The sequence below is a fragment of the Leptodactylus fuscus genome, chromosome 1 (genome assembly GCF_031893055.1).
Source record: "Leptodactylus fuscus isolate aLepFus1 chromosome 1, aLepFus1.hap2, whole genome shotgun sequence".
Taxonomy (NCBI): Eukaryota; Metazoa; Chordata; class Amphibia; order Anura; family Leptodactylidae; genus Leptodactylus; species Leptodactylus fuscus.
The window spans coordinates 77418717-77436685 of NC_134265.1; positions in this window are offsets into that span (position 1 = coordinate 77418717).

Below are 17969 nucleotides of genomic sequence, written 5' to 3' on the forward strand. Positions count from 1 at the left end.
TCAATTCCAACAATTCCTTCTTGGTGTTTTTTTTTTTTTTGTCAATGACAGACATGACAGTTTCATGTTTTTTTTGCAAAACTGGCCAAGAAGCCAAGAAAAAACTTAAGGGACACACTTGGGAACTAGCATTGTGTGTGCCAACATATGATGCCTCTATGCTGCATATAATATGGAAATATTCTCCCATAGCACCTGTAACGTCCTCACCCATCCAGGCTTTGGGGCCATCCTCCGGCCGCATGCTGTGGTGCAGAAGGCGTGTCTGGATGTGATTCCTTCCTTTGGGTTTTTTTTGTATTGTCTGAACACTGTCCTATTCCCTCACCTTGGTAATTGATTTACCACCACACCAATCTCCTTCTCCTCGGTTTCCCTCTCCCCTCTAATAGTTAATATTAGCCTTGCCTATGTGATTGACAGCCTATCCTCCTATCAATTCTGGGGCAGGTTCTCACTTCCGATTTAATGTTTGCTCACATTCACATTGGTGCTTGCTATTGCCTTGAGTTTGCCGTTTCTTACCGGTAGTCATATTCTTGACCCCTGGCTTTATCTTTATTCTCTTGGATTTTGGTTCTGTAATGCATTGCTCGACTGTTACCAACCGCATGGCTAACCTTCCTTTTGTTGTTGTTTGTCTTGTCTGTGTTCTGTGTCATCACCTATGTCTAGGAAGGGTTGTTGTCTGTCACCTAAGACAATTCAGGCAAGTAGGCAGGGAGGGGGGGGGGGGGTTGGGGTTTGCTTAGGGACCACTGTCTTGTTGTGCCCCTCCCCTAGGATTCACCAGCAGTTACTGGGGAATTGCTCCTCTAGCATTTCCCTTACAGCAGCATTGCTTCCAGGAATGAACAACTTCCTAGTACAGTGTACCATGCATTTTTTTTTCTTATGGTCCCCAGATAAATGCAAGTAGAGAAACCTCTGTATGTAAAATGAGACACACAGTGGTAAATTATGGATCTAACCTTTTATAAACTCATAACTTTTGAGTTTGACCTGATTTAAGTTTGGCACTCACTTTTTGTGCTAAACAGAAAAGTGCAGACAACTTTTTGTGGTAATATATTTCTGTGCTTATGAGGTTGTACTGTACCTGTTTTCTTACTGATAGATTATGAGGGGTTTTCAATACCTGTAGCATTTTGTATGTATTTTGGCAAGCTGTGAAGTATAGCGGTCTAGATAGAGAGGCATTATGTGTGCTGTCGTGACAAACCCTAATGCCCTATCTACACCTACCTGGCTGAAATTCATCCATGTAGAGCGCAGCATGTAGGAGGAACCTGTTGTTTTTCACAAACTCATTCAACTCAATGGTTGAAAACTCTTATTTTTTACAGATCACAGATATCACATGGCTGATATACAGTTGCTACCGACAATGAAATATACATTTTTCTCTTACATAGTAAAAAACATTAATTGCTAAAAATATGCTTCTGCCTAAACATATTTGTTGTGCCTGTTAATGTTCTTTTGGTTCTCTCTAGGAACATCCACCAAATATCTTGAGTACTGTGAGGAAGAAGTTGCCTCTTCTGCATCTTATTGGCTGGTCTGCACAACCACTGGAATTACTTTACTTCCCATGTACAGGAGGATCTGGGCGGTGACTGGAATACTAGGTATATTCAAACAAACCTATTTTGCCCAATAGCATGTATGTAACACCAATATCTAGACACGGGGCATTTTCTTGTTAATGATTTAATACATATGTCCTGCCTGATATAGAAGAATAAAGTGAAAATTAAGAACAGAAAAAAATGCTTTAATATTTTTTATAGCGTTTGCCATATCAGAAATAATTTTTTCTGCATGAAAATTGTGAACAAAAGAATTACAACTTGTAACTTCTAACATGGTAATTCCTGCCATTATTATACAGCTATAAGCTGACAATGGTAAGGACAATTTTAATTTATCAAGCACTGAAAATAATCTCAGAGACAGAGCTTTTTTTCCGAATCACCGTAGGAAACGCGTTGAGTGACAAAATTAGAGTTCTTGTTTTAACGTAGACAATACTAAAAGCAACAAATATTATTTTCTCATGATAGGGCAGGATTGAAAGCCCAATTTCACAGCTGTCCTGGCTGCCTCAAAACTACTGTCAATCAATCATCAGTAGAAAACAAGTACAGGGTGTTCATTTAGTTAGTCACCGTGCTCATGTTCCATTGGATTTCCTGTCTTTAATCACGAAGTCCGTATCAACACAACAAGTTTATCTGGATTTTTTTTTCTCTTTTTTTGTATTTGAACAGATCGTGTCTTATTTTTAAAGGATAGATTATTAAAATTAAAGCAGATGCCACATAACCTTTACCCCTATGAAAATAATTAAGTTGAGTATAAGGTGCTTTAGACAATTCTAGGAGCTTTTTCTTCATTTTATAAGACTCTATATAAATGAAGATAAAGGACATATGTGTCTACCTTTCCCCTGCTTCAATTTCATATATTTTTGGAATTCACAAACTCTCGGTATCTACATATACAGATACATAAAGAATAAACATCTCCTGACAGAATATCACAAAATAATTTTTCAAAGCTGGTCATCTTGTACCACTCATATTGGAATATGTTGAGCCAAGAGGAATAGAGATGAGCGAACAGTAAAATGTTCGAGGTTCGATATTCGTTTCAGGTAGCCCCTCAATATTCGACTACTCGAATCGAATATCGAACCCTATTATAGTCTATGGGGGGAAAATGCTCGTTTCAGGGGTAGGCAACATTAGATCAAATTATACTTACCAAGTCCGCAAGTGAGGGTCGGGCTGGATCCTCCGAGAAGTCTTCTCCGTGCAGCGTCCCCGCGGCATCTTCCGGCTCTGAATTCACTCTGCCGGGCATCAGGCCTGGGCAGAGCTGACTGCGCATGCCCGCACTACAAGTGGACATGCGCAGTTGGCTCTGCCCAGGCCCAATGCATGGCAGAGTGAATTCAGAGCTGGAAGATGCCACAGGGAAGCTGCACGGAGAAGACTTCTAAAGGTAGGAGAAGAACCAGTGTTGATTGGCCGAGTGTATAGCATTCGGCCAATCAATGCTGGTTCTGCATTGGACTTTTCCATTCGAATAGCGAGTGGTACTTGATCGAGTACAAGTATTTCGAATACCGTAGTATTCGATCGAATACTTACTCAATCGACTACTACTCGCTCATCTCTAAAGAGGAAATATAACACAGCAAATCTGTAAATTTCTTGCACTGCTTGTTGTACCTTGCTTCATTTGTATGAATATTTTTGCATCCCATCTAAGGCAGAATTCACATGGGTTTTTTGCAACGGATTTTGACGCGGGAACCCGCCTCAGAATCCGGACCAAAAAACGCCTCCTGTGGATAGCCTTGACTGTCGTGGCATTCCGACAGTCGTGGCATTCCGCTCCAAATTAGGCCCAAATGAATGGGCCTAAAAAAAGAAGTGAACAGCTCCTATTGAAATCTATGGGAGGCGTTTTTTTAGCTGGATTCTGAGGCGGATTCCGTGTCAAAATCCGGTCCAAAAAACCTGTGTGAATTCAGCCTTAGGTATATGTATAAAAGGAAATGTTGTTCTTGTTTTATTCTTGGTATTTATACTTATACTTGTATATGATGACATGAATAAGTTCTACTAAGTTTTACTCCTAAACTATGGGTCCTTGGATTTTCTAGAGAATGTGACATTGCAGATTAGATTCATAGACTACAGTAAAGTTACAGTGCTTAACTTGGTTGCTCCATTTTAGAGCAATTCATTATATTTATTGCCCTTGCACTTGTTTGTCCTCCATTTTAAATATTCTTAGTTATTTCTTATTTTCAGCTTCTTATACCTTTTGGGGGGTATATTAAAAATGAAAATCCTATAAAACAGATTTACTTTAGATAAATGTCAGTCATTTAATTTATTGGCCATTTTTGTTTGCTCTATTATTTTATATATCTATAGTTAACCTCTTGTCTTCAAAAAATGATGAAAAAACTCAACCCAAAATGCCATTGTAATCCCTGTGTAAATACTATATATTTTTGTGCCTAGCTGTATTATGTCTAGTCTGTACATATGGTCAAAATTACTTGGTAAGAAATAGTGTATTTCAATACTGTATACATGAGGTTTTATTCTTCATTTGCCATTCTTCCCATCTGTGTTCATGACTCTCTAAGTGCTGAAGATGAGGAAAGGATTTCTCTTTCTGTGTAACGTGATATTTTGACAGTATTATTATATTTCTGGAGAAGTAAATAATTGCAGGTCTCTGCAGAACATATTAATGATGGCAGAAATAAAACTAACAAAAATATCAATGTATTACAATACATACTTACTATGCTTCTTTGAGATGATTTTGAAATTTTTTCAAGTTTATTTGGAATCCCAATTATTTTCATAATCAGAAAAATAATGGGATTCATAGGCTAGCTATGCATTCATTTCACTGGGATTAAGGTAACTACCAGCATGTAACCAGCAGTGGTCCTTGAGACATTTGGTCCCATAAGAAACATGGTTGAGGTGTCCAAAGAAACATAATCTCTCTAAACAGAGATAAGAAAGCACCCCATGATCTTCCACCTCTCCTCTGTTGATGCTGCTTGATCCTTTGCTCGGCTCTACTTTTTGCTGCAGTGGCGATGTGTTGACATTGGGCCATATCACCACTAGACCCAGTCACTGGATGTAGCAGGCCATCAATGATGCTAATAGTTGGCTGCTGTAGTCACATGTCCATATAGATAACCCCTTTAAAATGTATGTATCACCATGTATTTAACTCATTTATTAAAACAAGATAGTGAAGTATATCAGCTCACTGTCAGCTTTCCCACACTGGCCAGTGCACTGTCGGCTTTCCTGTTATGTGCCCTGGGGCAAGAGATATTAGTGCCCTTACTGATATCTCTTAACCGTCAGAAGGGCATTCATGACAGTCTAGCTGGGCTGTGAGGAACGCCTCTTCTGACAACACTGTCCATAGACCTGTTCTTAACTACCCAGCCATGATGTTGAGCGGTGAGGAATGCCCCCTCTTACAGTACAGAGCTATGGATGAGTACTATTAGGAGAGGCTTTCCTCACAGCCCGACTAAACTGTCAGGAATGCCCTTCTGATGGTGAAGAGATATCGGTAAGGGTATCAATAGCTCTGGCCCCGGAGCATATAATGGGAAAGCCGAATTCGGCTTTCTAGTGCTATATAAAACTGCAGGTGCCTGAGGACATGAAAGGTCCTCTTTAAGTTTTGGATCTGTAATATTTCATTGTAACACTCATAGAGTTGTTATCTTCTATGGTAATGCTATTTGTCTTTTCTGCAATGTAAATTAAGTGACTGCTGAAAAGAAAACCCTACCAAATTACAAGTGTGAATCTATTATTAGGCTTATTGGCCACAGTGAAAATTGTAGGATATAGTAATTGTTTAAGTACATATAGTGACATGGAAAATTTAAGAAATGTCACAAATTATTTACAAATGTGTTTAACGTATAAACTTTTAAGAAAAAAAAACAAAACATTCCCTTCAAAGAGGACCTTTCATCAGATTAGGCACAGTTAGTTCCATATACTGCTGGAAAGCTGATCTGTGCCCCGGGTAAAGCGCTATCGGTCCCAGTACCATAGCGCTTTACAGTTAGAAGGGAGTTTCTGACAGTCAGTCAGGTACGTCCTTCTCCACAGCAGCGCCTATAGCGCTGTACTGTGAGAATGGGGAGGAACGCCCCTCTCCCCTCCTGACAGTGCTCCTCCATTGACAAGTATTGGGGGAGCGTTCCTCCCCGATCTCACAGTACAACGCTATAGGCGCTGCTGTGAAGTAGATCGTTCTTGACTGACCGTGAACTTACCCACTGAGCCACCATTGGAAGTGTGAACAAAGACTTGCAGAATAGCAAATGTTTGCTGTCTACACACGGCTAAGTATAGAATAAATGAAATTGCTTTTCAACCAATAAAGACCTGTAGAATTACTAGGTATAACCCTGACTAACTTTTTATCTACAATAAGATGAAACATGAGCATTTTCTTTACTGTGTTCTTCCACAGAACTTCATATTCCTGTAAAGTTTTCCAGAAAAAAAATAAAATGCATTTCCTAAGTTCAATGTGACTAGTTTAGCCATTTTCATATTGTTTAGTTCCACATGACACAGGTTTGGCTTCACTTAAAAAAATGATAATAGCAAAACATAATGGGAAAAGAAAATGTGACAGTGAAATAACTGCCGAGTGTCATTACTGAAATTGAAAATATACTCATTTCTCAGAAATGGACTCAATGTGGGGCCTATAAAGCAATTGAGCTATAAAGCTGACACATATCATTACTCATAACAACAACTACAAACATTCTGAAATATCAGAGATGACTTACACATAAGCTATTAAAAAGATACTTTGCTCAGCCAGGCTCGTAACAATAGAACTGCGGGACACAATATTGGAGGAGCTTGGCTCTTGATAATAGTCATTTGCTACTTATCATTTTTAATTTACTAAAAATAAAGTTCAAGCTAAGAAACTTTTGCATGTAAACCCAAGGGCTGATGACTTGTTTTCGGTAGAGATCTAACTTTAAAAACATTGTTTCAATAAAGCTTCTTTAAGGCCCCACCCCATGTAGTGGGCCACGGCTAAAAAGTGCAACGGGAAAAAACCACAATGCAGTGCTTTTCTGCTTCCATTATACCTATAGGGAAACCGTCAGCATTTCTGTAGGTATAATTGACATGCTGCGATTTCCAAAATCATAGAAGTTTTGGAAATCGTAGCGTCTCCGCTGCACCTATATTTTTTTGCAATGTGTGAATAGTATTTGTTTATGCCACGCAGTATTCCAGCCTAAAAATACTTTTTATGGTATAAAAAAATGGTTGCGGTGTCTGAGTACAATATTATTATTACTATATTAAATAAATAAACTTGAAATGAAATTTTACTTTGACATCTCTTTGAAAGTTTATACAATTATAACATTCTGAAAATAGATAGAAATATAGATAAAATACAGATGAAACACAGTTAACTCGGCTTTCTGCAATGCAATAACTTTCTACAGTGTGATATCCCACGGAAGAAAACAAAAGCTAATGGGAAGTCCTAACTCTCTGTGACATAGCATTTGTAATGTTAATTGTAATATTAAAGGGATCTTATCATTCAAACACATTTTTTTCTTACTAATATGTTGGAATAGCTTTAAGAAAGTCTATTCTTCTCCTAACTTTCAATGTCTTCTCCGCGCCGCGGTTTGCTTGAAATCCCGGTTTTTGTCGGTATGCAGTGCTCAAACAGCACTGGGGGCGTCCCCAATGCTGTAAGAGAACTCTCTCCAGCGCCACCTCCATCTTCTTCAGCAACGGCCTCTTCACACATCTTCTTCCAGCATGTGGAGGGGTCAAAATACAACACATGCGCAAGTCGGCTCTGCCAATGGGCCTCGAACAGAGCCAACTTCACATGCAGGTGGCCATTTTTTTGTGGCCACTTATGTGAGCATGCACAGTACACTCCTGTAGTTCTATGGAGTGTACAAAACCATTCAAGTGTAGGGGCCACACGGTGGCTCAGTGGTTAGCACTGCAGCTTTGCAGTGCTGGAGTCTTGGTGTTCAAATCTTGGTGTTTGTATGTTCTCTCCGTGTTTTCATGGATTTCCATCCAATATTCCAAAGACATACTGATAGGGAAAAAATGTACATTGTGAGCTCTATGTGGGGCTCACAATCTACATTAAAAAAAAACAAAAAAAAACAAAAACATTCAAGTGTGAATGGGTTTGAAAACTGACCGCCGGGTTTCTGTCTCCTGTCCAGTTTCTCAAGGCAGATGATGGAAACTGGCTGGATTGGCTAAACCAGAGACCGGGCGCAGATGTGAACCTGTCCTCATTCTGTAGACAGCCTCATATCTCTGTCTTTCTCCTCTCCATAGACCTCATTGTAAACTGACACCGCCTGTGTGTGGAGTTTGGACAAAATCACTCAGATAAGAAGTAAAGATATAGGTAATTTTCTTTAGTAACGTATATTGCAAAGTTTGACTTTACTTACAATACTAATTTATTAAAAATAAATAAATGTGTTCTTATGCTTTAAAATATGTCTGAGGGTGATGTACTGTAGGTAGTCTTATGGAAACCATCACACATTTAATAGGAGGGAATGAATCACGTCTCTACAGAAGCTCTTTGAGCTTGGAGCACATAAAGTATGTTTGCATTGACCCAGTTGTTTCCACTTTACTCCCCACTGGCAATATATCCTCCGTGACATAAAAGCTGTATGAATTTCAGTATTTCCATTCCCTGCTAATTTTACTAATTTTCCATCCAAATGTTCTTGAAATTAATATTTGGGTGGGTGTACTTAGACATCAGGCCACGCCACATTTCACAAGACTTGAGCCATTTAACAAAACATTAACCTCGAGCTAATGGCAATGCATTAATTACAAAAGAAAATAATGTGACACGGAAAAAGACAATGTCAAACTTACGGCAGAACATTAGGAATAATGGACACTACTTAAATGTTAGATACAAATCATATGCAAATGATTCATATACATAAATCTTTCCTAAGGTTAATGTCAAGCAGTCGCTCATTAATCTTCATATTAACACCGCTAAGACTATAAACAGAAGTGCAGCACACAAAGACAGAAAATATCTGATAACATTTCAATACTTGTTTTCATTGAAGAAGGAGATTTTACAATACATTTGTATCATTTTGTAGTAAGAGGTTTGCAATGTTACCATGAGGTCGCCAACGTGTATTTAACTTTCTAATACTGTATTTACAATATCGTGGATTATAAATCTTCGTAATTTTGTAAGCTTGGTCAGTAGTCAATGTGAGAAATCATTAAAGTCCTTAGGTACCTTTATGATAGGGCATTGTTTCTTACCAATAAAGTGTAATTGTTATAGAAATGCAATTGGAATTGTTACTTGAGCAATTCCACAATATTTCACAGGAAACAGATAAGGTCTGTCATTGTCAAGTTAGAAGCTACTATAATCCAATACCATTTTGGTTTGCAGAGTTCAAAGCACCCCCAGCCTGCTACAAGTCAAGATAAACTTTACTGCTTTGAATTGCAAAGTCAAAACCTGATGCTAAAAAATTAGTGTACATGCATAGATAGAGAACCAAACCAGTAACTCTATTGTAGGCCAAATGGTTTATAAACAAGCCAAGGCTAAACCAAAATACCAAAATGTAACCGGGGATTTGTGAGAGTCATAGCTGTCCAGTTAGAATCCGCATGGAGACCCCCAGACGGAATACAATCACAATTGCAAGCGATATGTTGCCCAAACGAATCATTTGTGCAGACAGTGCATGGCATGCACACAGAGCCCATTATAGTCTATGGTGTCCATGTGCTTTGACAGTACATCGCTTGCAATTGTGATTGTATTTCGTCTGTGGGGTCTCCATGCGAACTCTAACCAGACGGAATACATACACTAGTGTGAACCAACCCTTATATACACAAATAGCCTAACAGCAAAATCATTAATTAAGGAATTATTTATATTTAAAAAGCAGCTTAAAGGGGTCTTCTCCACCTTCTAGGAGGATCCCTTGACAACAGACCTGGCAGTAAGTGTTTAGTTTCTTGCAAGGAAACTTAAACATTACTCAGTTTTCCTTCAAGAAACTGCCTTTGCAAGGCCACCTTACCGTGTGTAGAGTTTTACGGACCATATTTGTTCTACTAGAAAATTAATATATGCTTTACTGGTAAATTAATATTCAAGAATTACTCTAGCACCATCTTTGGTAGATACCTCACTATAGATCAATGACTATAGAAAATGAGTGAACATTAGTGACATTTTGGGGGATTAAAGCCAAAACAGAAAATCTTACCTAAAAGAAACAGAGACTCACCCACAGACAGCTGTTTCAAGATTTGAGGGTGACCATCAATGACCATTCACACAGTAATACCAATACCCTGCTGTGCACTGATGAAGGGCAATAACTGCAAAGCAGTTGTCTGTAAATGGGTCTCTCTTCCATTTGAAAGAGATTTTATGGTTTGACTTTAAGCCCAGATAATGTCACTACGTTTCTTAAAAAGCCCAGGCATTGATTTATAGGGTGTTAACTTCCAAAAGGTGACACTAGAGCAAGTTTTCCTTTTTCCATCAAGAAGAATTTATTTGCATATCTATTTTCAAATTGAGTAGTCTACAGAGAGAGAGTGAGTGAGACAGAGATGCTCTTTGTGACCCTTTTCCACCCTGGCAAAGAGATAAGGGTCCTTAACTGAGTATCCCCTTCTATTGTCTTAGAATTCCATAGCAGTATGTATAAAGTCTGCTCCCTGATGGCAGTCCAGATTACAGGTGTACAGTTTGCAAGGTATCACACTGTACATCAATATGGACCTAAGGCCTGTTTCACATCTGCGTTGGGAATTCCGTTTGGGGAGTCCGTCTGGGGTCCCTCCGAACAGAATACTGAATGCATTGACAAGTGGTGAGCAGTGAAAGCACATGGATCCCATAGATTATAATGAGATCCGTGTGTTTTCTGCACGGTGTCCACATGACTCATGCAGAGAGGAAAGTAGTTCATAAACTACTTTTCTCTCCACATGTTCCATTATAGTCTATGTGGACCTTGTGCTTTCACTGCTCCCCACTTGTCAATATGTTCGATATTCCATGGGGGGGGGTGTCCCCAAGTGGACTTCCTGAATAGAATAGCGAACTCAGATGTGAACCAGGCCTCGGAAAGCTGTAAGCAATGTAATGGATACAATTAGTCTGTATCTCCTAGAAACTATTTCAACAAAGTTACTGTAGACCAAAAAAGGTCAATATATGGTGAATAAATTTAAAATAGTCCATCGTGCCAATGACGTATATGTAACAGTATGTTTTTATTTATATGGAAATGCTCTCAAGTCATGTGCAGTTCACATAGTGTGTCATGTGGGAAATATATTTTTGTAAGCCCACAGATTTAATTTTGCAAGTCAGAAAACAAAGTGTCATTTGAAAATGATGACAATTATTTGCACTAAGGACCCTCATGTAATAGCAAATGTACTTGTATGTACTGTCTTACCTTAAAGAGTCTCATGTTTCTCAGCCTTGTCGGCAAGGTAAGATTTCATTTGATTTTGTGTTTCTATAACCTCAGTCCTCGACATATTTATTCTTTCTTTGCCCTTCTTTCATGTGTGTGGCCCATGCATTGACATTTATTTGGTTCTATGTTTTTCTAGCTTTTATGTGCTTTTTATATGTTTAAATAAGTTAAAATAGTTCAAAAGTGTTGTGCTTTATTACTCACCTCATCAGTGAACATCTGGTTACATTCCAGTCTTTGTGTTTGTTGTTTGGTATGGTTTATAAGAGACAGGATATTAATCTTTCCATGATATTGTGGTGCATGTTTCAGATGAGAACAGGCAGAGGAAAAGGTGACATTTTACCTTAAACTTTAGATTATATTTTAGGTACCATTGTCTATTGTCAGAATACATAAATTAACTTCCTTAATTTCCTCAAAAAAAAAAAAAAAAATTATATATTTCTTTGATCCAGCATTTAATTTATTTAGTGTTGGCTTATGAATGGTAGTACAGCTAAGCTTCTTTGTATAAAGGCCCTTTCACATTAGTAAAGGTTCACCCTGATCATTGCCCTATGTATACATATCCACGATTAAGTGACAAATGAACACTGACTTTAAGGACACAAAGTAGTCTGGGACCAGGGGTGTAACTTCAGGGGGTGTAGAAGGTGCAGTCACACCAGGGGCCCAGGAGCCTTAGGAAGCCCATAAGCACTGGCATCAGTATTGAGATTGCAGCTTCCATATGGCCCATAAGCCAAAGAGATCCACAAATTACCCTAACCACACTAAGGATGATTAAACTCCTTAGCACCCATAACCATCACTATCAAGAATTTGCTGTAGGAATGAGGCACAAGGACCCAGACAAAAGACTGCACTATGTTCCACAAGACTTTAGTTACCCCACTGTCTGAGACTTCTTCTCTAATCACGTAAGGCTAGGGCTACATGTCAACTTTAGCAAGAACTCCTGTGACCAATGAGCGCTGTGTAATCCTCCAACATTCTTCACTAATATAAACAAAAAGAGTCACATTGCCACCCTGAGAGTGTTGCGACTGAGACTTCTTGTTGCAAAATAAATTGAGAACTTCTGGGGGGGGTTTAGTGTCTAGAAGTCAGAGTTCCAGAACCCTCGGTGTCACAATACAACTCCCTTTAGTGACATTAGTGAAAGAGTCGGAGGGTTACATGGCCATCTTTGGTCGTGCAACACGATTCTTAGATATAGCCTCACTGTGTAGTCCTAGCATAAATGCCATTGTCAGTATTGATTATGAAATCTAAAGGGTTATTCTACCAAAATCTGAATCATCTCTGCTGCTGGCGGTGAGAGCTTGGTGCTGGCTGTGTAATACAGTCACAATGATTGTTTCATGTAAATCCACAAGATGACCGACTTGCTAATATTATCATTTGCTGGATATGGGCAGAAAACAATTGAATAAACCATGACAGGTGATTGAGAGAGTCTGTTTCTCCAGAGACTACAATATTCATTACATTCATAATCATCATTGCAGATTGTTTTATTACCAAATTAACGATACTGTCCAAGACTTACAACTGTGGTTGAACACGTGAATGTGCCATTTTTGTATCAGATTGTACCGAATATGACTTGTCTGGTAACACAACATGTTCCCCTTTGTGACCATTTACTACTGTGTACATATGAATAGATTCCTTTAAGGGGTAATCCAGATGATAAAACAAATTGATATTTCCTCTGCGAACTTTATGCCTCAATTACACCTATAGGGAAACCTTTGGTGTTTCCGATGGTAAAATTGACATGCTGCGATTTCCAAAATCACAACGATATAGGAAATCCCAGCGTGTCCACTATGCATATTTTCCTGCAATGTGTGGATGCGATTTGCCACTTGGGGCCCTCTCCTTAAAAGAATTGTCTGCTTCTGCAGGATATATTTGTTATTTATTTACTGTATAACTTGCAGAAATTGTGTATATTTAAATGCACAGTACACACAGTGCTATATGGATTTCCTTAAATAATCCTCTTTTGAAACCTGTTTATTACTTTTTTTTATGTTCCTACAAAATTCCTGTGATCTCCTATACTATGGAACATACAACAAATGCATATATAGCCCTCCCAACTAGATCTGTAAATAAATACACACAAATATACTATTGTCATCATGTTTATTGGTAACAGGTTACAATAGTCGAGAACACATGAATAAAAACATCTGAAAAAATACACAAAAAGGGGAAAGTTGCTCATGGCTGACATACCCAAAAGACTAAGAAAATTGGTACAATAAACCCATTCCTACAATGTATTGCTAGAATATAGAAATTGAAAGCACAGTGGCTATAATTCATCATTATACACATCAATTTATTAATACAATAGTAATTATATTAAGATACTATTATAGCAAACAATGATAAATATCAAATAAGATCACTGTTGATAGTAGTTTAGTCATTGGAAAAACCTACCAATATGTGATCTACAACACAGGCTAGCAACCATGATCTCCAGCCCAATGCATGTTTCACCCACGCAGCTTCTTCTGGGAGCCAAGGGGTGTAGGTGGCATGCTGCTTCTTCTATGAGCTAAGGGGTGTAGGTGGCATGCTGCTCTAAAAAGATACCAGCTCAGCTGTAATGAGTTCAACCTTATTGACTAATGCTGCGCATGGAAGAAGAAACAGTCGCAACGTCAGCATATATAATACTTCCTGGCACATGTAGCAGGATTTGTGCATGTCCCAATGGCTCTAAGTATTAAGGGCATGATGCCCACAATTAAACAATGGAATGAGAAGGAAGTTTGGAAAAGACAAAACAACAAGACATAAAACAATAAGTGAAAAAGGTGAAACATTTTGCAAAATAAAGTCAGTGGTGAAGACGTGGTTAAAACAGAGTGACAGTGACCAAAAAGAAATGGAATAGTGCACAAAAAGTGATGCATACCATTGTGAACAAACACTAGTGATACCTGACATAAAAGATAAGAACACGAGATGACAAAATACACAATACGATAAAGAAAATATATTTCCAAAAATGTGTGGTAAGAAAAATATGTGTACATATGAAAACATAAGAGAAATAAAGATGAGCGAACAGTAAAATGTTCGAGGTTCAATATTCGTTTCGAGTAGCCCCTCAATATTCGACTACTCGAATCGAATATCGAACCCTATTATACTCTATGGGGGAAAATGCTCGTTTCAGGGGTAGGAAACATTCGATCAAATTTTACTTACCAAGTCCACGAGTGAGGGTCGGGCTGGATCCTCCGAGAAGTCTTCTCCGTGCAGCGTCCCCGCGGCGTCTTCCGGCTCTGAATTCACTCTGCCAGGCATCGGGCCTGGGCAGAGCCGACTGCGCATGCCTGCACTACAAGCGGGCATGCGCAGTCGACTCTGCCCAAGCCCGATGCCTGGCAGAGTGAATTCAGAGCCGGAAGACGCCGCGGGGAAGCTGCGCGGAGAAGACTTCTAAAGGTAGGAGAAGAACCAGCGTTGATTGGCTGACTGTATAGCATTCGGCCAATCAATGCTGGTTCTGCATTGAACTTTTCCATTCGAATAGCGAGTGGTACTCGATCGAGTACGAGTGTTTCGAATACCGTAGTATTCGATCGAATACCTACTCGATCGAGGAGTACTCGCTCATCTCTAAAGAGAAATAAAAAATAAAATGAATAAAAGATGTTATTTATGTACTGTACATCTTACAGAAAGTGCATATATATACATATACAGTTCACACTTTGCTATATGAATTTAATTATAGAATGCTCTATTGAAACCTGTTTATCATATTTTTATTTAGCCATTTCAATAAGTTCTGCATCTCAGAATTAATCTATTTATTTGTGTTGCTTATCCAGTTCTCCAGTTTAAGGAATAAGCGTCTTGAATTTCCCAGATTTCTGGCAGAGAACTCCTTGGTAACATCATTCATATTTATTCTGACTGAAGTACAGTCTATTTTCCCAGCAGACTTCTATCTTAATGACCCTCATTTGGCTCTCTACATCTTCTTATAATTTTAAGTATGTGGTTTGTGTGGGTGACAATTTGTACTGGGTACTGGAGTATGTTATTTACTTTCAAATCTATGACTTCCTATTATATAAAATGGGGCCTAGGAGACAAAATATGTATCATGACTCGGGTTTACAATCCCGTACCTTTATTATGTGTAATTTTAGTGAAATAATTTGGAATGAGTACATGGTGCCAGCTCTGATTTACTTATCCTCCATAAGGCGGGGGCCACACAGGCTGGAAAATCAGCGATTTGTCCACAACGGAAACTCTACAGGAAAAATTGCGGTGTTGTACAGTACTTGCAAAGTGGATGGGATTCATGCGGAGAAAAATCACAGTGCGGACACGCTGCGATTTCCAAAACCGTTGTGGTTTTGAAAATCTCAGTATGTCAATTATATCTACGGAAACGCCGTGGGTTTCCCATAGATTAAATTGTAACAGAAAGTCCTCGGAGGAAAACCTTGTGAACTTTCTGTTCAAAGTGCTGCAGGAAGAACTGCAATGCGTTCACGCCGCAGTTGTTCCTGCAGCGCTTTAGCGTGGCGGTTCCGGCCCATGGGGCCTTAGCCTATGGCTAAAGCTCCATGTAGTGTGCAGCAGTGAAAAAGCGCTGAAGGAAAAACCGCAGCAGAAACGCGTCCCAATTTTTTGCCACAGCGCTTTTCACAGAAAGGATCAGTGCACACAAAGTTTTATGGCATTGACGCTGAATCTGCCTCAAAATCAGCCTCCAAAAAATGCCTCTCAAAACAGCACCAGAAAACTCCGTGTGCACTTCCCCAAAGCTTTCCTCTGAGGACTTTCTACTTCAATTATATCGATAGGGAAAACATTGTCATTCCTGTAGGTATAAATAACATCCTGTGATTTCCAAAACCGCAACGGCTTTGAAAATCGCAGCATTTCTGCTGCGCACATTTTTCTGCAATATGTGGACTGGATCCACTTTGCAGAGATTGTAAAATGCTGCAGTTTTTGCCGTGGTGTTTACACCACTTGAGGCCCCGACCTAAAGTGGTTTCCCATGAACATAACCGTATTTAAATTTGTAGACAACTTAAAGTTAAACATTTTAGAAAATATAAGTAATTAAAAATTTTGCAGAGTTTTCAAGATTTTTCCTAACCATCTTGGGGGTGATAGTCTTTTGTCTTTATCCGTTGTCAATGAATACAACCAGGGCCGCCATCAGGAATTTTGGGGCCCCATACAGCCTAAGTGTCTGCCCCCCCCCCCCCCCCCGCCATTTTATAACTACCTTATTTTGCGACATACCAATTCTGTATTACATTTCCCTTTATTTAGCAGCATTACAAGGCTTAATCAGATTCTATTTGCAGGTAAAATCTGCTCCGTGTGACCGCGCCTATAGAGAGCCAACACCATCTATAAGAGCCCTCTTAATAAATCCTCAGGGCTTTTTCACATTGCGTTTTTGGCCTCCCTTGCCGGGATACATTGGTAACCAGTCAGAATCAGCTGTCAACTTATCCCTGCACGAAGAACTGGCCATTAAAAACAAGGGGGGCCTGCAGTTCTCCATGCAGGGATAAGTGGGTAACTGATTGTGACTGGTTACCAATGTATCCCAGCAAGGGTGGCCAAAAACACAATGTGAACACTCCTTTAAAGTGAAAGTCCCACCCCCAAACAGGCTGCTATGCTAGTAGCATTGCAGCCTACATCATTATTAATACAAAGCACACATACCTTTGGAGGTATTGTGTGCTTTGTAGTTCTCCAGCTAAAAACTTATATATTATATATTATTGTCCCAGTTTTCTCTCCGCAGTGCCGCACACCCGATGCCCCAACAATCCCCCCCCCCCCCCGTCCACCTTCTAACATCTTTCCATTGCCCCCTGTACCCATACCTCCCAACTTTTGAAGAACCAAAAGAGGGACAAAATGTGTGGCGCCGCGGCAAATTTAGCCCCACCCACTGTTATGTTGACTCCGCCCCTTCTCATTAATTTTTCATGTGTCCGCACACAGTATAATCCTCCTACAGTCACCCGTACATTATATGTCCCCCCCTCTAGCTCTCCCCCAGCTTCATATACACCCTTCATCTGCCCCCAGTTTCATGTATCCTCCTCCATCTCTGCCCCCAGATTCATGTCCGCCCATCCATTTCTGCCCCGTTTCATGTCCCCCCTCCATCTCTGCCCCCATATTCATGTCCCCTCCATCTCTGCCCCCAGTTTCATGTCCCCTCCATCTCTGCCCCCATATTCATGTCCCCCATCTCTACCCCCAGATTCATGCCCCCCATCTCTGCCCCCATATTCATGTCCCCTCCATCTCTGCCCCCAGATTCATGTCCCCTCCATCTCTGCCCCCAGATTCATGTCCCCTCCATCTCTGCCCCCAGATTCATGTCCACTCCATCTCTGCCCCCATATTCATGTCCCCTCCATCTCTGCCCCCATATTCATGTCCCCTCCATCTCTGCCCCCATATTCATGTCCCCTCCATCTCTGCCCCCATATTCATGTCCCCTCCATCTCTGCCCCCATATTCATGTCCCCTCCATCTCTGCCCCCATATTCATGTCCCCTCCATCTCTGCCCCCATATTGGCCCCTTCTCATTAATTTTTCATGTGCCCGCACACAGTATAATCCTCCTACAGTCACCTGTACATTATATGTCCCCCCTCTATCTCTCCCCCAGCTTCATATACACCCTTCATCTGCCCCCAGTTTCATGTCTCCCCCTCCATCTCTGCCCCCAGATTCATGTCCGCCCATCCATTTCTGCCCCCAGTTTCATGTCCCCCCTCCATCTCTGCCCCCAGTATGACGCCAGTA